The sequence below is a fragment of the Sebastes umbrosus genome, chromosome 7, assembly GCF_015220745.1.
Source record: "Sebastes umbrosus isolate fSebUmb1 chromosome 7, fSebUmb1.pri, whole genome shotgun sequence".
Classification (NCBI taxonomy): Eukaryota; Metazoa; Chordata; class Actinopteri; order Perciformes; family Sebastidae; genus Sebastes; species Sebastes umbrosus.
In genome coordinates, this window is record NC_051275.1 from 5,693,258 (window position 1) to 5,720,264 (window position 27,007).

Here is a 27,007-nt window from a genome sequence, read left to right on the forward strand (position 1 = left end):
CGTCCCAACATCCGGTTGAAAGGTGAGCCAAATTGACAGAGATATCGAGTTTAAAGCTAAGGGAGGGATTTACGGTGCTGGAAATCCATTTATCTTTATTTTGACTATGTTCAGTCAGTGAGGCTTACTGCTAAATTACCGCAACTTCATCATCGAGATGAAGAGACATGGCTCACATACCCCCGCTCACTGCTTGACCCCTACTAAAGTAGGGCTAAAGGTTTTGCCCTTTTAGAATTAATGGGCATTAACTAATTAACTAATGGGCACCCTGGACTTCTAACCCACAAAAGGCACAACTACACCACACTGTCAACCATCATACCAACTTTGAAGTTCCTAAGTTAAATAGTTTCCGAGTTCTGCTCCGGAAACGAAAGTGTGACACGCGACAGACGGAAGGACGGAAGGACACGCGGAGCGATATATACCCCCGGCTACGTTGTCGCAAGGGTACGCGTTTTTAGACACGGCATGTGTACAGCCCCTAATACAGATTTTTATGACTGACAACTGAAAAGTTTCTCTTCAAATGTATTCAGAGTGTCACTGTGTCTCATAGTCTCTGCAAGCAAGCCAGTAACCTTTAAAATAGGTTATCCCTACTGCTGTTTTAAGCCTCTACAATCAAAAAAGTGCTTCCATGATCAAAGCCAGAGGATCTACAGGTGGTTCTTCTGAGACAAAGAAAAGATCAGTCAGCAATGACACAGGATCACGGGGGGTTTGAGAAGTTTAGGACTGTCGGAGATTTGATGTACAACTTTGTTAGACTTGGCAGTGCAAATTTACTTTTAAGCCTCAAGGACATTTCTGGGCCAGTAGTGGCTCACTAATTTGTTCAACACTCTTTAATAAAATCAGGCAGACAGAGCTGTTCCAGAGGAGCGGCTCTGACTCCAGCGCAGCCAGACGGAGGGCAGCGAGAGACTCCTGGGTCACTGGTCGATAGACATTTGGGGAGATCATCACGAACATAAACTGTTTTTATAAAACTCAATCATACTGATGTTCTTTGGAACTGTCAGAAACAGACAACCTGTAAAAAGGGTCCAATTTATACAGGAAAGAATAGCACTAGAGAGCGTCTCTTTAAAGAGGGAAAATATTAGGCCACACAGCATCCTCTGGCTATGAGCTGCACGCCTGATTGGAAACGTTAACAATGACCACTGCAGGATTGTAGCCACGGGGACACTTCTTATTGTTAGCCGTGAAGATAAACTTGGAACAATCTAATCATCGTTAATGCCTACATTGTGAGCATATTGTTGTCGTAAAGTGCAGCTGCAGCTGCCACATGGATTTAGCCTGGCTGTCCTCCCGTGCCCCGGAGTAACGACGAGGCTGTCCTGAACTTCTCCTCACCCCACTCCCCATCCTCTATCTGCTACCACTGTGTGGTGATACAGCGATTTCACCAAGGTCAAAAGAGACCTGCATCAGCCATGGTTGGCAATGTGCCGCTGGAGTAGAAAGCCCTTCAAAGATTGGAGCAAAAATCGCACTTCTGTTGCTGTGACCAAACCGCAAACTGTAAAACCAGCTGTCTAGAACAAGCCGGGCAGCATAAAACTCTACTGGTAGAGTCCCAAAACAGAAAGTTAGAGAGTTAATTGCATATTCCCTTGAAATTTCAGTAAAAAATGTGTTGGTACTGGCACCATCATAATAAGAGATTCTGGGAAGAGACACCTTTGCCTTATGTGTTGATGATCAACTACAACAGAGCGGTGCAGGAATTAGTCCTAAAACCAAAACATTTGTTAGCATTTTAGCACTTCCAGTTCCCTTTACTGGAGGTCAATGGGTTTTTAGTTAGATGCCTGAAATAAGGTCTGTGGTTAACACAAGCTTAAGAGATTTTAACATTTTGTTTTATGACATAAAATACGTCGCCGAAAACTAGTCCACCTTAAGCTTAGTGTTGGTGACGTGAAGTCATGCGACCGTGGTGTAGTTCGTTTATAGCCTAAGCCCCCGATCACACGGAGATGCGTCGCTAGAAACGCGTCCTCCACAAAACCATTGTATTCCTATGGTACGGCGCACCTGCCGTGCACTCCTCTCTAGCGCCGCACGTCGTGTTTTTCTAGCAATTTTAGATGCGCATAAAAGTTAAAATATTCCACATTTTTCAGCGCCAGACGTGGAGTCGCAATGCTCGTCAATGTCACTCCTGTACCTCTTCCTTCCTCCTGTTTAGATGCCGGTAGATGTGGCTAGCTAGCAAGCTAGTTAGCTGTTGGACTGTGAGAGAGCTACAGAGTATATGAGAGGGAAGGGGGAATTCATATCTCATGTTGTGAGGCTAACGTACTGTCTTTGAGAGAGAGAAAGAGAGACCACAATTTCGCATTAATCACATTTGATCGCACGGTTAAGCACACAACCCCGCTCTACAGGCGCATCAGCTGTTTTGCCCGACGGCTTTTGCCAAAGGGTGTTTTTGAAACAGCTGCACCTGTAGCAATGCGTCTCCGTATGATCTGGGCTAACGTTGTTTGCATTTAGGCTACAAAAAATCAATCATTTGTGAAGATTATCTTGCTGAGCAAAACATGTAAGTATCATAAAGGTTTGTTTGCCTGTTTGTTGCCCGCCTGTAGAGCTAATCTTCTGCAATAATCCAAAAAGCCAATGGAAGAACCCCATTGGCTTTTTGTCGAGGAAACCAGGGAGATGCTAACTTCCTGGTTGGCCTATAAATACGTCATCCCCGCACCACTCTATTTCTCTACTGTATTCATCCGTCATCTGTATAAGTGATTGCCAAACAGAATTGTTGGTTTTCATTCTAGTCATCCAGTCTGGGCGTTTTGATTTAGACCTGCCGAAAGCAATTATGGCCCTGATGGGAGTGAAAACCAGTAGGTTTGAGACGACATATCCATGGGCTCACAATAGTAACTGTGATACAAGTAAACCAAATAGAACGCCTGGACTCTCTCCAGGAACTTACAGCCCCATATTCAAACTGTGTGCAGACAAGGTTGTCAGCAGGAAACTGACTACAGTGTGCTTTCTAGGAGAAAATATGCCACCTCCAAAACCGTACACCTGGGATACAGAGCCGCTCTCTCCAGTAAGCACTTTTATCCTCTCTTGAAGAGGCGTACATGCACTACTCGTCTGGCTGCGACCTGGTCCCCTTGAAATATTGTACATTCATAAAGAGAGACTTGCTTCGTGTATCGATTTGAATGGAAGTGCAGTAATGCACAAATCTAGACCATAAATATACAAATTTAACTTCCAAGTTAGTATAGCAGCGAGCCACAATGATCATTATGTCTACAATTCATTTTCTACAAGAGCTGTTCGTTTCTCTGACACAAATGGTTGACACAAAGTAGAAAAAAATATATTTTGATGGTTATTTAATGCTTATATATACATATATATAAACCAGTACTTCTCATTGTTCACTGTTTTTTGTGCTTTCCTTTGTTTACTTGTGTTTTTTTCCTCTCATACTGTGTGTACAGGCTAATGCTTGAGGGGAGAGATGGGACTGACAGGTGGGATACTGATACTGTGGATAGATAAAATCAAAAACCAGCCTGCAGCTTTGAAAAAGCCACACACTGTATATATATGACCATCCTGCTGAGAAATAAAATATGGTCAACACAATTCATAGAAATGGGCAAATATAAGCTTGTGTCAAGAGTGAGGATTTTCTGCCAAAAGCCCGGGAATATGAGATAAGGTACTCAAACATTAATCAAAGCAAGTATTATCAGTCAGAAGCATGATGCCGGGATTCAGCATTCATCTCCACAGCCTTTCACCACTCCTAACTCCCTGTATTCATATTAACAAGAGGAGTAAGACTGTCACACTGTCACTGTCCCAAGCTGTGTTCCATATAGGCCATCTAATTCCATGCTGAATCATCTTCAACCAAATGCCACAGTAGTAATCCTTCTCTGCTGGAGACTGTGCTGAGCAACAGTGAGGCTCCCCAGCCAGATGTTCCTTTCAAAGCAGTCCAACTCTCACAACTAATAGCATTAGCTAGAGACACACATTTAGCATCTAGCCTTTGCTTGAAATTGGGCTTCAGTGTGCCCATGCGTACAACACACAGAGACTGAACTGCATCCCCAAAGCTACAAAGGAGATATGCAGTGCAGTATGAAGCAGTTAAATGTATCCACTGTCGGGTTAAGCAGCATTTGTAGAGGTATTTAAAAGTAAAAAATAAATCTGAAATTGAATCTAAACTACACATAAAATGTATTATGGTTTTTTCATTGTGTGTAAAAAATAATTTTAAAGATCCTATTGATACTATTTTTATGTAGACAAATAAAAAATAAAAAATAGAAAAAATAATACATCCACAGAGCCTTTAGAAAGGTGCCACTTTTCCTGAAACAAATTATTACGATTGCGAATTAATGATTTAAAAAATTGTGGCGGGACCAAAATGATTGTTTTGTTTATCTCTGTGGAAGATATCTGACGTTTGGTTCCCACTTCTAACAAGGCTTGTGAGCCGATAGTAAAACGACGTTGGTATCACATGGTATCTATGGGTCAGTTAGTGTGGAAAAAAACGGATGAATGGCTGAGATTGATGGTAAGTGCCTGGCAATGACTTGTTGTGAGGTAAATACAACGGAACGGGGGCGGGAGAATGCGACATCTAGTGGCTGAATGTTATCTATGTTATCAAAAGAGTGCTCCACGGATGACTTCTTTTTTTTTCCTGGCCAACCAGGAAGTTAGCATCGCCCTGGGTTCCCTCAAAAAAAAAAACAATGAGATTTTTCCATTGATGATGTTTAGTAGTCTCATTTAGCCACTTGTTAGCAACCGCCTTTTTTAAGACGCATAAATACTTCAAAATTCATGAGTGAGATAATTACTGACGTATTTTATATCGTAGAACAAAACATTAAAATCTCTTCAGCTTGTGTTAACCGCAAACCTTACCTTCCAGACAAGGGAATCAGAAGTGCTAAAATGCTAACTCTTTTCCGTGTTTTAAGACTCATTCCTGTAGCACTCTATTGTACCTTTAACAATGGCCATAGCACACTGGTTCTCTATTCAAATCAAATTAAAACAACAAAGAATCAAAAAGGCACAAAGGGTACCATAAATCAATATTTATTAGGTACAACTCCAGACAATAGAGGAAAAATACTGATGTGCCTCAACTGAAAAATAAACACAGTCTGAATTGATTGACTCTATAGGAGAAGACAGGCTGCCATTTCCAATTCATTTAATTAAACGAGGGAAGTAGAACATTATGTAGGTGTCCATTAGTCTCTCATGAATAAATGGATGAGCAACACTTTTGTGGCATTTGAATCAGAAGTTATGCTTCACTGATGTTTCATTAGAGACGACATACCTAAATATTCAATAGCAGACTTGTGAGAGTCCATCACAGTGTTTTTCAAAAGTTAGTGCTTTGAACCAGATGGAAACACAAGCAGGCAGCAGACAAAGTATGTCCAAGTGACTAATTATAAAAAGATCCAGTTAGAATGTGGCAGGGAGGATAATGAGCCATAAAAATGGAGGGAGTCTTCGTTCATTACGCTGATCCCTTAGTATTAATTGTAATCCAAACCCCTAACTCTCACTAAGCCCCCCCCATTATTCCCCACTAACTTCAGGCACATTAAATCAGTGTGTGATCTAGCTCTTACAGAGCCATTCATGCTTCAATATCAGCAGGAAATGGAAATATCCCAGCTGTGCTGGAGCAATAAATATAAACATCTGGGAGATTGATTACACTAACCTTTATCAAGAGCAAAGCCTTCACGGGACTGCAAAAAGCAGGAGAGCAGTCATCTAATGGCAGCACGCTGCAGGCTACGCTGCTGCGGCACTTCAACACCAAAGGGAATCAAGTTTACAGGAAGACATAACACATTGGAAACAGAACCAGCTCATCAACGACGACAGCCTTGTCAGGCATAATGTAGAAATCTGTATTCACAGCACACATCATTAACTGCCTAGTGGCTCGTGTGCAACAGAGAATTATAAATCTGTCACTTGCTGTAATACGGACCTCAGATGCCTTATGCTGCTACACCAATAAAGTGGGTTACCCTCTGTTGTATGTGTTCTGTCATCACTAGCAGAGATGGAAAGAGAAATTGTTTATACAAAGACCATCTTTTCCATTGGGAAGCCACTGTTGTATGACAGTGAGTGAGCATGTATTGAAGTACCTGTATTTGTTGATGCACAGCACTCAGAAAAATGCTTAATGTCATAGCACACAATACAGATTGGTCTTCATTCATTACCCTGCCTCAGGAAAATATAACAGGAGCATAACATAGATCCTTCCATGACTTCAGTGACTGACAAACCATGCTATCATAATCAAAGAGATATTCGGCTAGGGCTGGACCCAAATATTTGGATAATGGGGATTCATTCTTTCATGCGTTGGGTAGGCAATCGATTTTCAATTTTGGTATTCTGTTGTTGTATATTTTATCCTTTGGGATTACAAACATGCATAAAACACACCAAACCCTTTGGAAAATGCTTCTTATTCAATAACAGAGCTGTGTATTGGCAAGAATCTGCCAATATGTTTTTAATCTATTTTTAGGAAAACTGTCATAGTATAAAGAACACACCACCATATGCATAAAATCTGAGTCATTTTTTTTTTTTTTTACTTTTTTATGCAATCAAAACAGTGCAATCTGCATTTTTCATTTATCGCAGTCCCTACTACCAAGGCTCCAGAGCCCAACAAATGGTATTGCCCTAGATACAACTGCATCTAGAAGATCAACAAATCCAATATATTTAATCTCAAATGAGTCAAATGTAGCTATCAAGATGTTACCAGTTATGCTCTATGCTCCGAGTTATGCTCTAATTTCACTTTTTTTGTCTACACCCCTTGTAATCACAACCTGGTTACAAAAGAGTAAAGGAGGAGAGAAAATGAACATGATTTAAATACATTTCAATAAATCACTTTTCCCAATGTAAAGATCAAAAGAGGTGTAAAAGATGAGGTCGACCGGTGCCAAAATGAGATTGCTGCTGCTGCTGCTGCTGCTGCTGCTGCTGCTGCTGCTATTAAAAGCAAATACTGTAGGCCTTTACTTGTTATCCACCTAAATCCAGGTTTCGTGACTTTAGGGTGTACAAATAATTCCTCGACACAGAGACAATTCAAACATCCAATCGCTCACACACCCCAACTCCCAATTACACTGTTGACTGCTTTCGGATTAATTTGCTTTATGTCAAACACAAGTTTGTTTTCAAGCTGGACCACATCTAATATAAGCCAAACTATTTTCTAACATTACAGCACATAAACATGTTGCCGGGCTTTCATTCATATATTCCGGTTAGAGACAGGTTTGCATTTCCAAGCACATAATGATTGTCAGGATCAGAGCCACAGATCTTATTTGCACCTTCACTATCTAGTTATTGTGATGGAATTTTCCATCAATTCCTCTCTTATTGGTAGAAAGGTCAGAGTGTTTGTCAGAGTGTCCCTCTGTTGACATTATTGGGTTGGAGTCCTGTCTAGAGGAGCCACCGTTATCTGTACAGCTGGGTCTGTAGTGGAGACCGTAGAGCCAGTCGCTAGGGCAACCAGGGTCAGAGATGCCAGAGGAACTAAGTAAGTCATAACATGATAAGGGGTAAGACACTGAGCACCAGGGAGGAAAGACAGAGTTGTGAGGCCTTCACACAGAGAGCATCTATTGTGGAGACCTGACAATTCTCCTTGATCAAGCTTCAATAAACCTTCTTTTGTAAGACATCATCAGCTCCGGACCTCTTCCTTCCAAAGTTAACTTGTGTATCAATTATTCCATCACAGTTATCAAGCAGCCTTTTGCTTTTCGCTGCATCTGCTGCACTGTGATGACAACACTCTGCTGCTACAGTAACTGGCTGTCACCCTGCTGCAGCAAGCAATATGACTTTGCATGTTTGCCTGATCAGAGATGCAGCTCATCTCCATAGAAATGAGCATGTGTGCGCAGGGCCTTGTTCCTATGGGGTGGGGAAGACGACGCATTAACACCCAGGCTGGGATTTGGTTGACTGCCAAAACCAGCTCCACCTGGGAATAAGCCGGAGTGTTCACATTGCTGCTGCTGCTGCTGATCCAACACACTTGTTTCTGGCTGTAAACAGGTCTGGTTAACAACAGCTCGGTAACTGACTACTACTAAGTCATTCTAACAATGTGTTGTATGTATATAAAGGATCCTGTAGTTCTGTTAGCAGCTATAAGGTGTAATGTCACCAATGCCATTGAAAAATATTGTCAATGGTTATCTAGATCCAATGAGAGAAGGGAGATGGGATTCATTCATATTTGCATACAGTATATGTAAAGCACAGCTGGTACAATGGTCGTGTTTAGACACACTAATCTCTGAGGAAGGAATGGAATATATATATTTTGGTTTGCACAGACGTGGAATGTGCCCTTCAGAGGTTGGCGGAGGAAGAGTGATGCCAAATTGGATCAAGCATCAATGGAATGTACCAGAAAAACATCATCACAGCAAAACCACAATCAGACATCCTTTGATAGACACAGAGTGACACGCTTTTGAAAATACTTGGTAAGGAGCTCAGCCAGGAACAAAATGACATTTTAAATCTAAATAGGACTCTTTCTTGTTAAATGAATGGTTAAATACATAAATTATTTATTAAATATATAGTTCAAAAGAAAGATGCAGTGAAATTCTGCTCATCTACAGTATACTGCTGAGTCGTGCTGAACACAAAAGTGTTTTTGCGAACAGACGAATCAAACCCGAGTAAAGTCACAAACACCAACGACCTTCAGCTCTAGTGGGCGGTGCATGGATGTATATGAGGGGTGTAACCACACTGCGAGTGTAAGCAGCAGCATTTATCAAGCTTTCTGCTATCTCACCTCCCTCAACAGGATTTTGTACACATCATACTTTAGCACAACAACCCATTTGTATCAAAGAATTCCTGAAAGACAGGGTCAGCCACTGCTAAAGCAACCCCGTATCACGCCAAAGCGTGTAATAGACCTGCCTGTCCATCAGAGGATAGCGTGTCAGCGTCACGTTTTGCCTAAGCGGCAACCTTCGGTGCTGAGAAATGAAGCCAAAGCGGAAGTGCCAAAAAGTTCTGCAGTTCTTCAAATGGCCACATGAGGCTGGCTCCAAAGGCGAGTCAATCTCCATACATCCCCATGTTAAAATGCCCAACTTTACAGCAGAAATAAACATGTTTACAGCCTGATTCAAAAAACGTTTTTTATCTCTATAGCTAATTTCCCCGTTTATGACAACTGTACGGGGACTGAATTTTTATATAACCCACCCGTTTAAGATTATATTAAGGCTTAAAGTTATGCATAATTGAGGACGTGGCCGCTTTGAGTGACAGGTGGGTGCCGTACCAGGTCGCTAGCTGCTAGCTGTCTGCTCTGCTGCGTCACCCGAGCCCGCCTCAGCTCCACCGATATTCCTCCTCTTTGTCAATTTTGGGATTAACCGTGAGTTAGGCTGTGTCGTCACATCTGCCAAGATGGCGACAGACGGAGCTACCCACTTTGAGCTTCACAATGGCTCTTCAGAAACCTATGGGTGATGTCACGGAGACTACATCCATATTGTATACAGTTTTGCCTCAACAAGGCATGAATATTACAAGCGTTAATGAGTACTAGCAGGGGGCAAAACCACTCACTTAGGTTTAGGCAACAAAAACCACTTGGTTAGGTTTAGGAAAAACATGGTTGGGCTTAAAATAAGTACAGAAACTAAGTCAAATATGCACAGAAACAACGTAACATAAGTACGGAAAAAACGTCACTGACGTAGTTACAAAGCAAAACGGCGTTCCTTTTGCCTTGCACATTATCGTGTCATTCCTACGCCTTTTCGTTCGACTGGGCTGGCTACAGAGTCCCTACAACCGGGCTTCAGTTGTCCCGCTGGTAAACCCCACTGAGCTGGGAGATGCATCCCAGAATGCACCCTGACACAAGTGCAGGCAGCAGCCAAATAATATACCATCAGCATCTCTCCGGGGTAACACTGCATGAGCGAGTAAGAGGGATGAGCGCAGCGAGAGAAGAGTCAGGCCGAGGGGAGAACAGAGAGAGAAAATACATCCATGGCCTTTGTGCAGTCGTTTGACCTCTCTCTCTTTAGCATTTCCTCAGGGAGCTGGCTGCTGGTTATCAATGCAACCACAAAGGGTATAGCCAACAGCATTTCCATATTGCTAAAAGAGGAGGCTGACTTATAGAAATAGATTTCTATTCTGGCAACATTACAAACAGTGAACGATGGACAGAGAATAAAATTGAATGTATAATTATTTTAATTTGCCAAGTAGAAATAGCTCAATAAGTAAACTCCTCCACAACAAAAGAAATCAGCATTGCTGTTTCTCTGTAAACAGTGTGTGTAATAAAAAAAAGTGATAAAGATATAAATCATAAAAATAAGATGGATAAGGGACATCAAGACATTTTTAAAGAACCTGCAGAGACCCCTTGAAAATTAGAACTATGAGAATACAACAGTACTTAGATATCAGAGAAAAAACATTTGCAGACACGGTAAACAAAAAAAATTAAAAAATACAGTCTGTTCACTTTGTCCTTGGTTGAGGTTGACAGGAAAAATGCATATCAGCACATTGGTCCCAGAATCAATCAGCCGTTGAGGTAAATTACTTTTAAACAAACAAATTTGCACAGAATCAGAATTTCAATTTCCCCTTCAAATCCTAAGAAGATTATCACGGAGTAGATCAGAGGAAGCTGCTCTTGGCAGAAATTGGATGGCTTAGTAGAGAATAAACTTTACTGAGGAAGCACTATTTTAGCATACTGTTGCCCCCTACGATATGGTTCAAACTGGGAAATATGAAAGGCTTAGTAAAGAATTCATGAAGGTGAACACCGCTATTCCTGATGGATGTTGAGGAGTTAATTCCATGTAGCCTATTGGGTCCTATCTCAGGTACATTTATGCGATACGTAATTGATCCATGTAGGTAAATCATCCGTCATTGACCCACACTCCACAGAGGTAGAGTGCACACAGCTAGAAGAGCATCTGTAGCAGAGATTCATGCTCCAGGACATTTTTCAGCAGGACATAAGTAGAGCTAGGGGATGGAATAAAAATAGATCAATGTTCAGATCGATAACTAAGGCACCTCTTTTAGAGTTGTTTGGTATGATGTCTAACAAATCTAGAACCAGATCGAAATGTCGGGAGCATTTGTCATGTCACTGCAAACTTGTGACGTTTGTTGTTTTATTTTTTTCCAGCAAAACCTTTGGAACATGCCCTAAAGGAAAATAAAGTGGAACTCAATTAAACAGAATGTCTAACGGTAATGCCATACATTGGCAATGACAAATTAGGTAATTTTTCAAGAGTGACACAGAAAACAATTGTGGGGGGAAGAAAAGACATTCGCAAAACTGTAGCAATGCCTGGAGGTGATATCGATCCAAGATTGATCAAACTGTGCAACTGAGTCAACCGCAGCAGAGGGATGCTTACAGTGAAGGCCAACCACAACTGAAAGCAGCTTAGGCCACACACAAGTCTTTCATCTATTATGCATATCCAGATACACTGATTGTCCCTCGACAGCAAAGGTTTTGCTCTGTTATGGTTTAACTGATTTTCATTCAATGCTAAGAAACAAAAGTTAATTAATTTAGGGCAGCTTTGATTCTGTTTTCAATTAATTCCTAATGCAATAAGATGTTTTGTTATACCCAATAAACACTGTTTTCAATTGCTACAATCTCTGTTAAATTGCCAGCTTGGCAGGAGATGGGCAGGAGATGGAAAGCCTTCCCTTAAGCCATCTTCTCAACAAAAACATTTACGCCTCGTTTCCACAGTTTTGTTTTGTGTCCGTAAATTCATCATTGTTCAACACAAGGAAATGCATCTCTTTACGGATGGCCAGAAACACCATCGCATATATGGGAGGGAAGTTACTGCATAGATATAAAACAGTGTTTTTATTATATCTATGAGTTACTGTCTGTTTTTCACTGTCCAGTCTAACGCTAGAGGAGTCACATTTATAACGTTACAATTTTTAAGGGAAAAGTTGGACGGCATATTTAGCTACATTGGTAGCATGCTGGGCTAGCTGTGTAACATAGAGCACATGTAGTGATTCACACATCTTTTAACAAAATAGGTCACAAAACCGCTAAACACGCCGTTGAACTTTTCACTTAGAAAAAAATATATAAATAGAGCTGTATTACATTCATCAATCAGTTTATTCATTTGCTAATTCCACAGGAATTCAGTGAATACGGTCTGTCCGTTATCTGCTGCAAAAGTTCTATTTTTTCAACGTACTTCATGCAAATTACAGACTGGAAGGAGGAGTTTCACAAACACATTGGAGATCAAGGAGGTTCCCATAGGAATTAATGAACTTTGGGGTGATTCGCATACGTACAGAGAGCTATGTGGAAACAAGTGATTATTTGTGACGGACATAAAGAGAGTTCCCAAACTCTTAATTTTCTATCCACCCTGTAAAAACGGAATGAACGTGAAGGATGCCTGCTGGTTTTTAACTGTTAAAATCTCTGGATAAAAACAACTGATAACAGAGATGAAGAGAACATCTAACACACAGAAATAAGAGATTTTGCCACGGAACTAGGCTAACTACCAGGATCTGACTAGACGGAGGAGTTACCAAAGAGCAAATTTATCTAAACAAAACATCAGAAAACAAAAATAGCCTACACTAAAATAAATATACTTCAATAAATCATTTATAGTAATATACTTAACAAAGAAGGACAGACCAAACTTCTTCCAGAAGGCCAGGGTGACCCTGACAGTAGAGGCACATCACCTTTGGTTTTTAACGTAGACCTTGGGATGACAAGCAATGTTAGGCAGGATGATGGGCTTTCAAAGTTCAGATGAGCCTTCACCACTGACACCATTTTATTAGTTATCTAGAGAATCTTGAATGGGTAGTTGGGGTGGGGGTTCTTAAAGATGCTATTTGCAGGATTGGGAGCATTTCCATTGCCTCCACATGGCTCACAACATGGCGATGGTTTAACTGGCAGCTTGTAGCTAACGGTGCTAACAGCGTTAAAAGGCAACACTGCTGCCGCTTCCGCAATGGTGCTGTCGGTCGGGATGGCGTTATCGGCTGTAACCACCGTATGAGCACAGTGCAGAGCAGCGACCGTGAGCTAGCCAGTGCGACACGCTCACATGCACTAAAATGCACTAAAGGCCGGCTCTGTCAACAAAGTACAGAGAAGCTTGGATTACAACTAGGGGTGTAACGATACGTTTTTACAACAATACAATACAATACAATTTCCATGGTTCCGATACGATTCAAGAACGATATTTGTCTCATCTAGAGCGATACGATACGATTCAATGATTTGAAATCAATACAGTAACTTTTTTTGCAAAAAATTCAATCAGTGTGACTGTGAAATAAATAGCTGATACTGGACAGTGCAGGTCAGGATTCCTCAAAGTTGTTCTTGTAAGGGTATCAGGGATAAATTAATTATGGATATAAACAAGTAAACAACGATTAATGGCAAGTACATACAGATTTTATTAGAAAATAGTAAAAAGTGCAACTGCAGGACCTGCTGATTTGAAAAATAAAATTGAACCAACTTCTATTCAAGTTAAATGAACAGTGGTTTAACCTGCTGCTTCGGTCCTCATTTTCCATATAAACGGTAGAGCAGTAATACAGAGATCAACCACTTATAGTGATCAAACATCTTGGGACAGAATCATTCCTATACAAACGCTGTTTAACTAATTTGCTTATAATAATCAAATAATCCACCTACAGTGTTCATTTGGGGTCTTTTCATACATGAAAATGTACGGAACAACATTTCAAAACTATGTTAGACTAACCTTAGTTGAATTTCTGTTTTATTTTTTACTTTACTCCCGTGATAATTTGCCCCGCAGACCGTCGGCTTTCCGGTTGGATACGTGAGGCTGATACTGTGTGCACATTGATATCATGACGGGGAAAGGAAAGTCATTTTCTCTGAATGAAAAAACGACAGCGCACGAGGAAAGCACCTGTGGGTGAAGCCGCCTCTCGTCAAGTGGTTTGATAGCGCCTGCTCACGTAATGCTCCCAAAATGAAACCCTGCTGTCCGGCTCCTCGGAACCGCAGCGCCAGCAGCTCATGCAGACCGGTACCATGGGACCGGTACCCGTCTCCCTCCACGCCGCTACAGGCTGAGAGAGCACGGAGTCCAGTGCGCCGTTCGTCTGCATGCACGCCATGGATGCCTGCTCGCGCTGCAGAGGGCAGAGCTGGAAAGCTGGCGCATGTCTGGAGAGTGAACCAGAGTGACGTTTAACATTTCTTTACTAATAAAAGTGCTAAAAAACACTTTCATATAACGTTTGTCGTCCTTAAATACAAGGTGCAAATCCTTAGTATCGATACAATTGATTTTTGCGTTTCCAATCGATTTTATATCGATATACGTCTCCCGTGAAGGACAACTTCATCATTCCTCTTCATCCCCTATGGGACATACGGCTTCAATGAGCTCTCTCCATTGTATTCGGTCCTTGGCAACATGTTGGGCCTCTCCCCATGACAGGTTCATCTAGTCCAGCTCCTGTGTCACAGTTCTACGCCAGGTGGATTTGGGCCTCCCGGGTTTTCTTTTGCCTGGTGGTGTCCATCTTAAGGCGACTCTCGGGATCCGGTCCTGCTCCATTCTCAGCACATGGCCTAGCCATCTCAGACGTCTGTGTAATTTCCTTGATGATGCTACGGCTACCGTTTTTTTTGTACAGTTGGTGGTTGGAGATTTTGTTTGGCCAAAAGATCTGGCATATTCGTCGGAGGCATCCATTGTGAAAAATTTCCACTCTCCTCATATCACTTTTGATCACTCGCCAACTCTCTGAGCCATATAGCAGAACAGACTTGACATTGCTGTTGTACAAAAGCATCTTAGTTTTAAGGCTGTATTGCTTGGACCTCCAGATGGAACGGAGTTGGGAGAAGGCACCCTGAGCCTTTCCCAGCCTTGTTTTAATGTCTTTCTGCACTGCACTATCTTTACTGATGAGGCTGCCCAGGTATGTGAACTCTTCCACAAACTCAAGTGGTGCCCCATTTACAAGAATGGGTGCTGCAGGGGTGGAGTTTACACACATCACTTGAGTTTTGGAGATGTTGATGTTTAGTCCAACCTGTCTGGCAAAGTTGTTGAGCCTGTCAGTTTTGGCCTGCATGTTCGAGTGGTTGGTTGTAAGGAGAGCGATATCGTCTGCAAAGTCAAGATCTTCCAGCTGAGAGAACAGGGTCCACTGGATGCCTCTGGGTTTGTCTGCTGTGGTGTTTGTTGTGATCCAGTCTATGGTAACAAGGAAGAAGATGGGAGAGATGATGCACCCCTGTCTCACTCCGGACTGTACGGAAAACCTTTCAGAGATGGTATTGCCCATGATGACACTACACTCAAAATGTTCATAGAATGTTTTTATGATTTGGATGATTTTTGGTGGAATTCCATAGGAGTGTAGTATCTTCCAGAGAGTGTTTCGGTGAACACTGTCGAAGGCCTTCCTGAAGTCTACAAAGTTGATATAAAGGGGTGTGTTCCATTCCAAGCACTGCTCAAGAATGTTTCGCAGAGCGAAGATCTGGTCCGCACATCCTCTTCCCTTCCTGAAACCCGCTTGCTCCTGTCTAAGCCTGTGAAGGACAACTTGCCGAGTATCTATCGTTGTAGTTGGAGTAGATGAATCGTTGCACCCCTAATTACAACATACCAAGAGGGAGAGAGACTTCATTCTCTGCTCAGGTAGATATTACTCCTCTATATCTTTACATGGACAATAGTTGTCTGATACTAAATGAATGCTCCGGATATCGTATAGAGAACCTTTCACAAGAATGACACCAAATCTGTAAAATCTTTGAATACTGGGGGAATTTATATCAACACTGTACAGCTCAGTTGATAAGGTTTTTTTTTAAGGAAGGAATTGAACCAGTGTACAAATGTGATGGAGTTGAGGCCTGAGATCAGAAAGGTGATTTACTACTATTGTGTGATGTGTTGTCATTTGCTTTTAGTATACCGACTTCCCTTGATCCTGCACTGTGTATTTCCACTTCAGTTAGAAACTTTCAACAACTTCCAGAGACAACTTGTCACATTCACAATGTGTGATGAATACAGTGACTTTTCAGACCCCACCGCTGCAGATATCATCTCTATAAAAAGCAACTGAAGTCACATCGAGTCACGTTTTGTAACCAAGAGGAACAATGTTTAAACAGTATGTTGAAGCATGATGCCTTATTCATTTATTTTCCATTGGGGTTTCTGCTTCTGACAGTAGATCTATAATTTTAATCAAGCCTTTTGTAATCACAAGATAGAGTGAATTAAATGCGTCAGAGAGGACTGCTGCAAATTAGTGTAACAACTCTGAGCAACTTTATTTGGAGGGAAGCAAACAACATGACATCCGGTACGTGTAGGCAGAGAGCAAAAGCAATAGTTGTGGCAATAGCAACAGGAAGAGAGCAGTTTAACCAAATGAGCAAAATCCCCTGAGTCTAAACCCGCTTTGTGTCTGGACTGTATTCTGCTCCACTGTCAGTGGAGGAAGAGATATCTATTTCTCTGCAAAAACATACTGCTGTCAAATCTGTTTTCCACATGCACGCAACAATCCAAGCAGAAAATGCCCGTTGTTTATCGTGATCACACAGTATATGTCCAAATGCCACTCTCAGCCTGGACAGCAGTATTATTATTCCAAATCCAACGGTCTCAAAAATCTGTGTGTCACCTTTGATTCACATTAAAGAAAAACATCGACAACAGCATCGCTAAAGCAACTTTCTTCCACCTCCTTCACATTGCCCAAGTTCACCCAACAGTCAAATGCAGAAATGATAACTCATGCATTCATCTCATCTGGATTGGACTATTGAAACATACTCTTCTCAGGTCTTCCACTCTGTAGCTGCAAAATCTAAGATGGTACCGTCTTGATTATCTCCTAAAAACTAAAATAAATATGAAATATGACTTCACATCTAACATCTATTACAGGGCCATTCCCCACTTTGTCAGATGGCTAGTGTAAAACATGATGCATGATATGCATATGATATGCACACCCCCTGGTTCAAATGAAAAAATCTCTAAAACTCTAATACTAGGGCTGTCAATCGATTAAAATATTGAATCGCAATTAATTGCATGATTGTCCATAGTTAATCACGATTAAATCGCAAATTAATTGCACAGTTTTTATCTGTTCAAAATGTACCTTAAAAGGGAGATTTGTCAGGTATTTAATACTCCTATTAACATGGGAGTGGACAAATATGCCTGCTTTATGCAAATGTATGTATGTATTTATTATTGGAAATCAATTAACAATATAAAACAATGAAAAATATTGTCCAGAAACCCTCCCAGGTACTGCATTTAGCATAAATAGATATGCTAAAATCATAACATGGCAAACTGCGGCCCAACAGGCAACAACAGCTGTCAGTGTGCTGACTTGACTATTAGACATTAGTGGCATTAAAACTAATTTGCCTTAAGGCGTTTGACAGCCCTACTAACAAACAACTTAAATGTACAGTAACCTATCCCAGCTGGCAAAAACATCTAATACAGGGCCATTACTCTCTTTGTCAGATGGTTAGTGTAAAATATGATGTAGGATTTGTAGAGTCATATGATATCCACACCCCCCTGCTTCAATTGCGCAAATCTTTCCATTTACTATTTAAAAAAAAAAACATGAATTAAGAAATACTCAACATTGCTGTGGAAATCACCTTAATCACCAGGTTAGTGCATAGCAGTGATTCAGAGTGTACTACTAATACTCCAGAGATACAAACTGGAAAATGAGAGAGCAGAGCAGAGCTCAAGATCCTTTTTGTTACTCCATTTAATTCCTGTGGAATTACAATAGCCTTGAAGGCAACACTCCACAACCTGCTTTATAACACATTATCTCAATTACAGCTTTCATTTCAGGCTGCCTTTAACATGAAATATTAACGACATCCCTCCTGGTTTTATTAAGGGATGGTGGCACAAAACTAGCATGTGGGTTTTGAGCATGTGTCGCACAAACAAAAAGTTTTAAGTTCATCTGGGGAAATGATGTTCAATTCTTATTTAAGTTATTTATTTTGGTTATGTGCCAAACTGATGCTTACCCAAGCTGTTTTATCAATACTCCAAATGAATTTTCACACAGTAGCATTCCCCCCCCCCAACCCTTAGTGACGGGCCCAAATACACATTCTTTAATTATCGTTAGGCTTATCTTTACTTACAGGGGCCCAGAGCTTATCCTAGAATTCAGTTGGCACTTGGCAGAGGACACAAACTCTCTGGGCAGATCGCCAGTCCATCGCTGTGGCTAACTCAGACGGACAGAGAGTTACTCACTCTCACATACGTACCTATTAGCAATTTAGAGCCCTCAATCCAGCTAAAAGTATGTCTCTGGACTGTGGACAGAATATCCACAAGTAAACAACTGAAACTCCACAGAAGACGAGCAGATTGGAAAGCTCTTCTCATGCCACTGATTTCTTTTTTTTTTTTTTTTAAATGTGCACAATTGTAATAGGATACAGAGGGAAGGTTAAAGCTGAGTCTCTCCGAATTGAGCAAGCCAACTGCCTGTGGGATGAATGACTTCTTATATACATTCTTTGTAGTCAGAGGCCTCCTGTAGCGCCTACCAGCTTCACAGAGGATGTAAAGGATCCTGAGATATACGGAGCCTTCCTTCACCATTTGTTCCCAAAGAATCCCAAACTGGCTCTGTGGCTGTCGGATTAATTCACTGGCCACATTGATGAGCCTCGCTAGCTTGCTCCTATATTTACTGCTCAGGTTACCATACCATGCAGTGATATTTGTACGACAGGACACTTTCAATGTGATATTTATAGACTACTTGAAAATTGTACTGTCCTACACCACAGCTATATAGTAAGTGAATAAATATGTTGCATACATTTCTCAAAAACGTAATCAAGACAGATATAAAACAAAATTTACCATCTAATAATACTCGTAGCAACCCTGCCTCCTGGAACTAGAAATGATGTTAATAAACAACTAATTTACAACACCAAATACGATTTCAGGGAAATGCCAACGGATTACCTCTTTAAAGATACTATATGTAACAATTTACGTGTTTTAATCGCTTTATATTGCCAATGTGTTTACGGATTGTAACGTAACTTAAAAACGGAGACCTTCCCCGACTTTCTCGGTTGCCTATAACAGCCTGTGGACTGATTTCTATGTAAAGGACTCGGGACTGTTTCGCTGGGAAAATCCAAAGAATATGACATTTATGCGTGCTCCCGAGTGCCTTGCCTCTCTTGAGCTCCCCTAAAGCACCAACAGTGTGCAGCTAATTTAGCAAAATACTGTCTTGAGTGTTTAAGCTATGGTTGGCCAGCTTGCTGTAACTTACAGTAGCTGTGCAGTATGGATCTGCTTGGTTGCTTCATAACATTAGCTGATAAAGTAATTTGCTAGCTGCAAGCTAGTTGGTATTATCGAGCCATTGGTCCAAATAAAATATAGGAACATTACTGAACATTATGTAAGGGATAATGCCTAACGAGCTGTCCATTATCAAGAATTAATGGACAACGTGGAGAGATGTCAGGATGCTGACTGCAGTTCACTTAACGGCCACAGGTGTCATTAATAACAAGGATCTTTTGAAAGTTACATATAGTACCTTTAAGTAATATTATGAGGAAATGTTGTTGATTAACATATCTGGCAAGTTGCAAAAAGGTTGACAGTGAACGTATCAGTAAAGGTTAACAACGAAGTTCATGTGTTTTCCCGACAAAACATTTGATCTTGCCCACTGGTTTGTGCACTGCTGTTTTGAAGCCTCGTGTTTGACATTTTGGCCGTCGCCATCTTGGTTTTTTGCAACCAGAAATGAGTGTGGAGCTAATTACAACCGAACGCTGAATAAGACACTTATGTGGCCAAAATGTCACAATTAACTTTCATGAAATGAAAACACACTGTGAAAGGGTTAAAGTTCTAAGACGAAAACAGGACAACTCCCAGACTTTTTATACTAAATGAACATCCTACTGTATTGAAAAAGACTTGAAACCAGCGATTGAGACCATAAACTCATGTTTACAATGTTTACTGAGGTAATAAATCAAGTGAGAAGTAGGCTCATTTTCTCATAGACTTCAATGGGACTTCTTTTTGCAACCAGAGGAGTCGCCTCCTGCTGGTTGTTAGAAAGAATGCAAGTTTAAGACACTTCCACATTGGCTTCACTTGTCAGACCCCGGAGGTAGCCCACTGGTCTAAACAGGTAACCACAGAGAGGACTCAGAATGCGCTTTGTATGCCCATCATCCACCACAACCAACTCCCTGCAACTCTGGTGCAATACACAAGTGTAGCGCATCATTCTCTCAACAAAAAGTTGCCTCTGAACAAAATCCAGGCTGCAATAACGAGAGAAAACAACTTGGTAATATATAAACAGAATTTCTAAGCGACAAGGTTGATTCCGAGGTATACTTCAACTTAATTACGACGGGCTGCTGTAAAGTCCTGTTTTGAGCAGATAATCAGCTAAGCTCCAGGGCACTCTGCTGACACCGAGTCACATGGTTCAGGTATGCCAACTCTCCAGTCACAGCCCTATACAAAAGACCAGCATACTGATTAATTAGGCTTTTAATACAACAATAGGGCTTGTGTGAAAAATGTGTTTCACCTCGGAGCTTTTCCTTTCTATAGTTGGTTCTGATTCAGTAAAATTGCTCTCAAAATCATTTTGTAATCAGAAACAGCAAGGATCAGTGATTACTAATCATAGTCCAACGTGCATCATTGTGCCTGACATTAAGGATAATTATAGTAGCATGGGTAATGCTATTAAGCTAATGAAAATAATTAATTTGGCAACTATTAGTGATCATATATCCAACACAGCAGTAAGGGCACATAAAATACTGAGAATCTGACAATTTCTCATTGAAAGTATCGCAGCATGCTGGTGTGCTTTATATCCAAGCAGGCAATTCCAAGTCTTATCAAATAAGCAATACTGTAAGTGGGCCTCCGTACAATAAGGGCTGAGCAAGTAACAGAATTAACTGTAAAACCACTGACACAGAAGGGAATACTGTAGTAGGAGGAGTAATCTCTGTTAGGAAATGTTTTCAGTAAAACCTTATGTTTGGCAACTGGCAGAGAGAGCTTTGCAAGGTGAAGCCTGTCATTAAAGTGATAATCCACCAAAAATATTTTTAGTATCACTCACCCCCTGTAGCTTGAAAGACCATGTTGGCATTTTTTTTTGTCTTCATGGTAAACAGTGGCTCTGATCAGTTCAATTTTATATTTACATATCTCTGTATATGAATTCCAACATTAATAATGTAGAGATGTATCAATCCAGTCTTGCAGCATAATCTTTCTTCTCTGTTTTATTACCCGCTCAGTAGTATCCAAAGTTTCCAAACTCGTCATATTTTCATCAGAATCTACTGCATGCTACCCGTTTGTGTCTTTTCTTACGCAGTCCCTTGAGACAAACAAAAGCAAATGTAGTCGCAAGCTACAAACATAATCAGCTAACTGCAGGAGCTACAAACAAACAAACTGTATTTCGTCGCATTTGGACAGATTGGGTAAAATTTGAACATGTGGAGCATGAGTACACAAATGGATAGTGTGGATAAGTGGATTATGTCGCAGGAGCGGTTTGACTTTGTGGTTTCTATGGGTGTTTTGACACTTTTTTTCCACCATGAAAACATTGTAACCACTACAATCCATGCAACTGGTAGAAAATTGACCAACTCCTGTTCTTTATGAAGAGAGAATCAACACACACCTTCCACAGTCTACAGGGGCGAGTGTTTGATACAAAAAGAATAGAATTTGGTGGAGCATCACTTTAAGGAAGCCGAAATAAGCTTGGTGATAATTGTGATCTGCGATGCTTTTGTGTTATCAACCAGTTGTTGACAGCACATGAGAACTCCATCGCTCCTCTGTGTCAGGATCAAGATGTGAAAAGATGTGAAAGCTTTTTCCTGAATTTCACAGGTGACTTTGATCATGAGGATGTAGGTTGGCTGTTAAGTAATGCGACTTTCTCTTTTGTCAGAGAAGTTCATTGAATGATTCATACAAAGTGATAATTAGCAAAGCAAAAATACCCTCTCCTATTTTCTCATCATGGAGAAAGCAGTGAGTCAGCTGACAGGTCGCAAGCAAAGGGGGTGACTACTGTCTGTAAATTGCACATTTGAGTAGGAGACAAATCCACTTTGCTTTCAACTTTATGGTTAGAAGAAAACAAGCGATATTGCCTTGCTTATTCCAAATGTGATTAGGTGACTTTTATTTATGGTCAGAGCTTAAGAGCAGCCTTAAGCTGCCTTCACATGATAAGACATTTGCTCTTCACTCACCGCGAGGTAGGGCGCAGAGCCTTGCAGAGGCAACAGGTAGCCTGTGATAGGTCACCAAAAAGAGCGCAAGGAACGCCAGTCCATGTTTCTAGGCAACAACAACCGTTGTAACTGTTATCATTGGTTGCGCTTTGGAAGGTCAGCGGCAATCGAGGTCAAAGTTGAAACAATTTGAACTTTAAGCGCAGCACTGATTGGCAATTTCGAGCAGTGCGCCACGTCAAGGGTAGTGCTTCCACCTAGTCGGGCGGAACCGCAAAGAGCCATTTAACCGCTGATCATGTGTTAGCGGCTTTAGCCTTATGTGAAGCTGATCATTCAGCTGAAAAGACATAAAAACTAGTTGGTCGCCATAGCGTTCCACACGTAGGGACAAATGATGGTGATCCAATGATCTAAAATCTATAGTATAACTTGGTTGTCATATGCACACTATCCTTTTTCTAGTAAGTCTATTGTACGTCTATTGTTGCTGACAATTTCATGGGCCATTTCAAGCCAAAGAGGACACATTATTCTGTTGATATTGTAATATTATTGGGACTTTTGCTATATGTCTGTATGTAAACAGGTTGCCAGTAGGGCTGCACGATTTTGAAAAAATATATAATTGCAATTATTTTGACTGATATTGCAATTGCGATATGTTTTGCGATATTAGAGGGAATGTTAATTTTTACATCATTATTCTCATTTTCATTGAAAAACATTCAAATGATTATGGTGTGATTTTTGCAGAGATCTGTACTAAATAAAGGTGTTTCCTATAGTCTGTAGAATATGATGTGCAGGCCAGGACATCTCTGCTGCATGACAATTTAATTATTTATTTTAAAATTATATTTTGACACACATTTACCCTTTAACAAATATTGCGCCTCTTGCGGTTTGATAATAGTATGCCATATTGCGATTTTGATAATATTTCGATTTAATTGTGCAGTCCTAGTTGCCGGTCTATCTATGTCAACCCGTAGATAAACAAACTGTCCACACACAGTACTCCGACTTCTGCTCGTAAGATGTTTGGAAAGCCTCCAGATCCCTGTGACCCTGAACGGGAATAATGCAGCGAATTAATTTGTTAATGTCATTCTGATTAGACTAAAAACACTGGCACAAAGTGAAGTATGTACGTACAGAGCTGCTTTATCTTCTGAAGGTGTTTTGTGTCTAATTCAATTAAGATTTATTATTAATCTAATGACATGCCTGGTAATGTCCCATCTCTAGCATCTAAGGTCTATGGAGGCTCTCACTCTGGTAAAGGAACAGCAATATCAGATCCAATTTAATGCCAAATTTCCCATCTTGGCAGTTCAACAAGAACTGCAGCTAAATAACAAATAAGAAATAATGATAGAGGATCCTGGTCTGAACATCTAACTACATTTTTTTTCCAAGATGCTCCTTGGAGAAGGAGAAATACATTATTTTTTCATTACTCCACAAATTGGACCCCATGAGATACTGTTACGGATCCTTCTGGATTTTCAGGCCCTCCCTACACTTCAAAAATAACTTGAACTTATCAGCATGGAAATTCCTGTAGCCGTGGCATCTTACAGACAGGAGGGTTGTTTGCATGACAGCTTTCTCCTCCCTCTTCCCTGGCTAGTATTATTCATGCACATTCTGTGATGTAATTTAGATGAAGAGGCAGATATAATAACAATTACTGTGTCATCTGGTGACTGGTCCCAAGATTGCTGCATTATATGTGCTTCATTTGTATGCACATAATTTTGGGTGGAGGTTGTGTTTCTGTTTGCAAACACATCAAGTAGAATCAAATTTGCCTGAAATCTTAAATAGCTAACCACAGCAAAGCACTAATAACGTCTTAATTAAATCTGTCATTCAGAAGTTTGGATAAAGTGCACTCTGCTGTATATTACATATAAAAGCATGCACAAATTACTTTGAAATATTAAAATGCACAGAGGAGCAGGCAGCTGTGACATCAATGGCTTGAAAGAATAAAGCAAAATGGAGAAATTATTAAATTTGAAAAACAAGATGTGCACTGTCTAGACAATAAGTGTTGAAAAACATCAGAGTAGACCACGGTGTGTTATTTCCTTGGCACATTTCCTGAGAAAATAGCACTGCAAAGAGAGAGAGGGCAAGGTGTCAGAGACTCCAGCTATTGCGGTACAACTCTCATGTCTGAACATGCCAAGGGCTACAATTTGTCTTGCTCCACAAAGTGGATTTCTGTTGTGCCAGAACAGGTCGTAATTAATCTCTGGTGTGCTAACAAGGGGAGGCCAACTACAAACAGTGTGGTAGTCCTGCTGATGGTCAAGGCAAAGGTATGACCTGGCTCTACAGTCTCTTCATATCATCTTAAAACTGTACCAGTGGAGGAAACTTCCTTCATTTGCTGACCCTGGTCATATACCAGCAGTTCAAATCCCCAACCACCCTATGCTGACAATCTTTACTTCTCTCTTTGCTGCAGCAAAGAGAACAGCAATGAGAGCAATGACAACATTTTAGTTCAAATGAAAGTCTCATCTCTCATTTGAAGTGTCAATAATCCATTTAATCCATAGACTGTATATAAAGATGGACGACAGCTTCCAAAAAGTGAAGGCAAAACATCTGGATCGCCCCCTGGTGGCTGGCTGCAGTATAGGTCATAAATCCCACCCCCTCCATGTAAGCATATGGGACACAGGCCAAATTAAAAAGTCAAAGTCACTTCAAATAAATGTTTCCCAAAGATGGTTTCTGTCATTTTAAGTAGTTCTTATCATGCTCATGTATGTTCAAGAGTTTGGCTCGCAATTGGTTCGGGCGGGTGACCTCGATTCCGCGGCTCCACCGCCCGATCACTACTGTGCAGACTCCACTGTGCAGACTGTGCACAGTGTTGAAGGAAGTGGAGACGCATCGTCCATCTTTACATACAGTCTATGATTTATACCAATTTCTTCTTCTTTAAATTTGTCAAAATATATCAAAAGTCTGGGCTTAATGGGTACCTAACATACCAAATGTGCCAAATAAGCCAACTTCATGATTTGTTGATAAATATGTCTACATTTAAAAAGTCTTAACAATACAAACTTGTTTTATTTAAATCTGTAATCTCTTAACTCTCAATAGCTATTTCCATTTTGTCTCCACTCCTGTCGTATGGTCTGTAAATGGCATTTGAAATAGGCGTGATCAGCCTTTTTGCTGTGCTGTCGGCACAGAAAAAGCTAAACAAGTCTTCTTTGAAATGTAGCCAAAAAACTATTTAAGAACAAAATCAAAACTACAGTGAAAATGATTCTTAAATACTTCATCTTTCAATATGTGCTGTCATTTTGTCTGTATCTCCATCCTATGCTGTGCTATTGACATTTGAAATTGGCCAAAATTTCTGGTCCAGCCAGCTGGTTGAAAGTGCAGATGTTTTTAAATCAAAACTTCTGAAGGCCAACTGACTGACTGAAAAAAGAGTTTGCAGAATCAATACTAATGTTCCAAATGTAGTAGTAAATGAGTCAATTTCAGGATTTACAATTAAACAATAACTTTCCTGTCTCCTCCATAACTTTTTGGCAGAAACGAGAGATTTCGCAGTGTTCCCTCCCTGTGCAAACAGCATGCTTCTATCATAGTGGGCATGAACTGTATAGTTCTTTCATGTTTTAGCCATCTCAAACTAAAACCCATCTGAAAAGTAAAGATGAAAAAAGAATTATCAATGTTAGGATAGATATGCCTATCCAGAATGTTGACCTATGCAATATCGCTGATATTAAAATATGGGTATTAATTATCTGAATTAAGGAGCCGATTCATCAGGTGAGGTCAAATTTAGGAAAGAAAATGGTTCAAAGGTCAAAAGGGAGAAAATCCCCATTGAAACACAGTTAAGTGGGTTTAAAGGGAGCGTCAGTGAATTTATGGTTAAAAGACAGAATATTTTATTCTACGCACATGACATTAAAAAACAACTATATGAAATAAATCTATATATGGTGCACTAGCATAACAGGGAAAGTGGAAATTGATTATGCAGAGAACTAATTAGCTATACTCATTTACATCCACCCCACTGTGATGTGTTTGCTAGTGTCCCCTTTAAGCCCACCAGGTAAAAGTCTTAATTACAAAATAAACAAAGATAAACATACATGTGTATTGTCTATTTAACAGCATGAGCATATGAACTGCATACCAAAATGTGAACAGTACATGCTTCTCATGATTTATGTCATTGCAATGAACCATAATATGCAGCTACTGTATTGATGCAGCATGTGGTCTGTTTGCTAGCACGCTAAACCTCATATTTTGATTTCAAAAGAAACAATATTACTAATTCAAGTAATATTCTAACATGTCTTATGAGTGTTGTATGAGTATTTGCCAAGAACAGGAGTAGAAATATGCAAAAAATGTTATCTTCTGAGGGTACCAAAGTCAAAGTTTTTTTGCAACTTCCTCTGGGATCAGCAG

General features: G+C 40.4%; 1 protein-coding gene across 7 annotated transcripts in view; it reads right to left on the minus strand.

The window, feature by feature from the left end:
• The window catches only part of nbeab (neurobeachin b), a 287,636-nt gene that overhangs the window by 258,839 nt on the left and 1,790 nt on the right, over positions 1-27,007 (minus strand). The window lies entirely within an intron of this gene.